Source organism: Hevea brasiliensis, unplaced genomic scaffold (genome assembly GCF_030052815.1).
Source record: "Hevea brasiliensis isolate MT/VB/25A 57/8 unplaced genomic scaffold, ASM3005281v1 Scaf16, whole genome shotgun sequence".
NCBI classification, from domain to species: Eukaryota; Viridiplantae; Streptophyta; class Magnoliopsida; order Malpighiales; family Euphorbiaceae; genus Hevea; species Hevea brasiliensis.
The window spans coordinates 29,763-34,563 of record NW_026614652.1 but is presented as its reverse complement, the minus strand read 5'-3'; the positions used below and the strand labels follow the sequence as shown (position 1 = coordinate 34,563).

Below are 4,801 nucleotides of genomic sequence, written 5' to 3'. Positions count from 1 at the left end.
CATTTCATGGATTTCAAATTTCATGCCTTAATTTCCTCTACCAATTTAGTTCTTACACTTTGTGTCTTTATATTACTATTTATATTACTATTCACTCATATTGTTGACTTTTTAATACATAATAAGTTTATTGAACCTACATTCACCAAGTTACCACATTTTACATTCTAAAGTTGTTGGTATTGATTGCCAATACCATTTCAAAGCTTATTTCATGTTATTCAAAATTTTCAAATTTTATACCCTAAGTTTACTGTTTCACTGGTCATTGTTACAGTGAAAATTTGGCAAAATTTTCTTCATCAAAGTTGTTTCTTTATGTGTCTTCTTTAATTTTCTTTTTGAATCACTCCATTTGGAGTTTTGTAGCTCAAGTTATGGTCATTTTACCATAACTGGCCGGATTGACCTATACTCAGATTTTCTAGGTAATTTGGTTCTGCCAGATTTGGTGACCTAAGTTTGGTTGGCAATTTGACTAAGTTATGGTCAAAATTTGGATTTGTGTTCTTCATAAAAGTTGTTGGGATATGTCTCAGCTATCTCCTAGTAAAATTTCAGGTCAATTGGACCTTTCTACACTGAGTTATGACCAAATGAATAAACACTATTTATTTGGTCATTTTGCCCAGGCAGAATGCAAGTCACCCGGATTAGGGCAATTTTTAGGTCAACTTGGTTTAGTTTTCTGGGCAGGGTTTCTTCACCAAAGTTGTGCCATTATGCCTTATAAAACTTTTTCCATTGGTTTCATTGCATTTGAATTTTTATAGACCAAGTTATGGCCATTTTGCCAAAACTGGTCCCGTGAGCTTTAGTCGAGAAATTGCAGGCGAGAATGGTTTTAGTCGGTTGATGACCTCACTTGGGCCAGCAATTTCATTTGGTTAGAGGCATTTCTGGGCTTGGTGTTCTCAACAAAAGTTGTAGTCCTATGTCTAATATTTCCAATGACCAAAAATCAGGTCATTTAGACTTGTCTAGAGGAAGTTATGGCTAAATGAACATGTACTGTTTATTTGGTCAATTTTCTGGGTTCAGTGTTTGGATTTCTGGATTGGGACAGTAATTTGGTCAAGGTTTGGACAAAATTTGAGCATGATTTCTTCATGAAAAATGGGGTATTTTGTCTTAGGTTTCATCTCCAATTGGCCTCACACCAATTGAAGCAACACAACTCCAGTTATAGCTCAAACAATACATTGGACTCAAAGGTCCGAATTTCCTGCATAAGAATAAACACTCCCAAATTCAATTCTCCCAACTCCACAAACTTCATTTGACATATTTGGCACTTCTAATGGTCACTAAATCATCTCAACATCATCAAATTCCAAGCAATAATACAAAAACCCTAAGTTAGGTCAAAACCCTAACCTATAATTTCAATCTCAATCATACATCCATGGAATTTGATTTCTAATGCCTTAAACTTCATTAATCAACTTCACTAACTAAATCAAAATCATCAAAACCATCAAATTCATTTACTTCTTAGGGTTGCCACAAATTAAAACTTCAACATATTCCAAGTTTTCTTTTCTTTTCATGCCATTTCAACTTAATCAAGCATGCTTTTCATGCTTAGGAAAGAAAAAGGGTATAGTTAGTGCACTAACCTTTGTGTGCAGAATTTTCCCTTAGCTAACTTCAACTTTTTTTCCTTCACTTTTTCCTCTTCTAATGGCTGCCCAAATCTTGCTTTAGTGGTAGGGACAAAATTTCATGAAGGAAAGTTAGGGTTTTGAGGTGATTTGGTTGAGGTTTGGAAGCTTGGCAAAACTTTAATGGTGGAAGAGAGGGAGTGAGTGTGTTTTAACTGGAAGAAGGTGAGGGATAGCAGATTGTGTTTTCAATTTTAACTCATTTTATCCCTTTTTAATGAGTTTGCTTAATTGTGATTGGTGGAGAGTTAACTAATGACATCATGTGATGTTATAATTTGAGTTTTATTTCATTTTCTTTTCTACTCATTTTCAATTCATTTTTTAGCAATATTTATTCATATTTTATATCATAATAATTATTTACTTAACTGGACAAGTCGGCCAAAAATTATCTCTGAAGATGAAATGACCGAAATGCCCTCTGTTTGACTTAACAGACTAAAATTGTCTGTACCGATTGAAAAATTTTTTTAAGTATTTTCTTGGCATTCTAATGCCATAGAAACCTCAATAACTCTTCTCTGGAGTCTCAAAAATTATTTCATGAATTTTCTCCTAGGTTTAAGGCTCCTAGTTGCAAAGATCGCAACTTCCCACTAGGTTACCCATCGCTAGGGCACCGACTCATTTAATTTGGTTGTATTTTATTTCTAAAATTTTTCCTAAATTTTTCTTATTATTATTTGAGTTATTTATGACTCCTCACTTTAGTCTAAATATTTTTCCAGACGTTTTAACTGTTCAGACCGACACCGGTTACCAGAACAGTAAAATGTGCGGAATTGCTACAGTGAGGGTGTTACACATGGAGCTGAAGAGATTAGTTGGGAACATGAGCTGAAGCTATGGCAGCATGAAGAAGTGGTGAGGCGATATTAGCTTGAGGCAATGGCGACGTTGCCAGATTGAGTGGGGGAGAGTGTTACCTCATTAGAAATGCTCCCGAAATGTCCAACAATTTTCTGCTTATTGGCTACCCCAAATGACACCAACAAGTGAGCATAGGACTCCTAGAATTGGGACGTGTACTGCATGGGCCATGAAGGCTTTACGTGGGACTTATTATGGACGTATGGACTGAGGTCAGTGGGGCGCACTATGGGACCAGAGTGGTCAGCATGTGAAGCGGCAGAAGTGGGCGCAGGTACTTCAGATACACAGGTCGTGTGGGGGGAAAACACCAAGCCAGGTGTAGTGTAGCGAATGGGAGAACTTAGGAGTGGCCAGCACATGAGATGGCTACGTGCATGGGCAAAGCCTCAGCCATGCAGCGTGAGGCATAAATGGGAGAAGTGTCCCGCCCATGTGGGATCCTAAAGTGGCGGGACCCAGCCACTTGCCACCCAAAAATTTCCTTGCTTGCCTACTTCCCGCCTAAGGAGTGCTAGGTAGCGCCACCAGCAGTTCCCTCATGTCCACTAGCAGAATTTGTCACCCAATGGGATCATCATTAGTGCCATTTGAATTGCTTCAAAACCAGCCACATGTTGGCCATCATTAGGGGACAGCCATGTCTTGTATATAAGGGCTTTGTCCCTTTCATTTGTACACAATGAGAGTAACACACTTGTGAGAGTTGAGAGCTTATACTTGTAATTGTATAGCTTGGCAATACAAGAAGTAGCATCCTTGCATCAGATTGCTTCTCTCCTTCTTCCTTTCTTTACGTGTATGTTTATGCAGCCGTGCCGTCCTACCTATTTAAAGTTTGAGAATAGGTTGAGGGCATTGCGCCCCCGATGCCTCTAATCATTGGCTTTACCAGATAGATATCGTCCCGAGCTCCAGCTATCCAGAGGGAAACTTCGGAGGACTAGACGGTTCGATTAGTCTTTCGCCCCTATACCCAAGTCAGATGAATGATTTGCACGTCAGTATCACTGCGGGCCTCCACCAGAGTTTCCTCTAGCTTCGCCCCGGTCAGGCATAGTTCACCATCTTTCGGGTCCCGACAAGCATACTCTCACTCGAACCCTTCTCAGAAGATTAAGGTCGGTTGGTGGTACAACCCTCGAGGGGATCTCGCCAGTAAGCTTCCTTGCGCCTTACGGGTTTACTCGCCCATTGGCTCATACACATCTCAGACTCTTTGGTCCTTGTTTCAAAATGGGCCGAATAGGGAGCCCGCTGGCTAATGCCAGGAGAGCGCAGGTGTCAGGGCACGCCGTGATGGCGCGTGCTGCTATCCACGATCACTGCGATGGCATATCCGCAGGCATTTCTAGTGCCCGGGCTTAGGCCGCCACTGCGATCCGTATCGGTCCACGCCATGAGCCTATCGACGGACCGGCTTATTGCCATTGCACATCCGACCCGGGAGCATCGCTGGACCCAATCCACTTCCCACCCGACAATTTCAAGCACTCTTTAACTCTCTTTTCAAAGTCCTTTTCATCTTTCCCTCACAGTACTTGTTCGCTATCGGTCTCTCGCACATATTTAGCCTTGGACGAAATTTACCGCTCGATTGGGGCTGCATTCCCAAACAACCCGACTCGCAGACAGCGCCTCGCAGTGTGACAGGGTTCTGGCACGACGGGGCTCTCACTCTCTTTGATGCCCCCTTCTAGGGACTTGGCCTTAGTCCGTCGCTGAGGACGCTTCTCCATACTACAATTCGAACGCCGAGGGCCCCCAATTCTCAAGTTGGGCTCTTCCCCGTTCGCTCGCCGTTACTAGGGGAATCCTGGTAAGTTTCTTTTCCTCCGCTTATTGATATGCTTAAACTCAGCTGGTGTTCCTGCCTGACTTGGGGTCGCGGTCGGAGGAGTTCCCTCAGGGACGCGCAGGGGTCTCAGGGTCCCGGTGGCCTATGGCCGCGCACGGCTCTGTCTGAGGGTCTTTCAACCACCGATAGTCGTGGCAATCATGGCCGAGGACTTGGCCTTTCAACCAACCACAGGCGAGGAGTGCACGGGAGGCCAGGATCGGCCCCTGCACCCCCGCACGTGGCGAAGGGGTTGAGGGCGATGGTTGCGTGACACCCAAGCAGACGTGCCCTCGGCCGAATGGCTTCGGGTGCAACTTGCATTCAAAAACTCGATGGTTCACGGGATTCTGCAATTCACACCAAGTATCGCATTTTGCTGCATTCTTCATCGATGCGAGAGCCGAGATATCCATTGCCGAGAGTC

The 4,801-nt window shown here is 43.2% G+C and overlaps 1 non-coding gene across 1 annotated transcript; it reads right to left on the bottom strand.

Moving 5' to 3' along the window:
• Positions 1–4,645: 4,645 nt before the first annotated feature.
• On the bottom strand, positions 4,646–4,801 carry LOC110656844 (5.8S ribosomal RNA). Its single transcript, XR_009146569.1, has one exon. It is a non-coding gene; the product is annotated as a 5.8S ribosomal RNA (ribosomal RNA).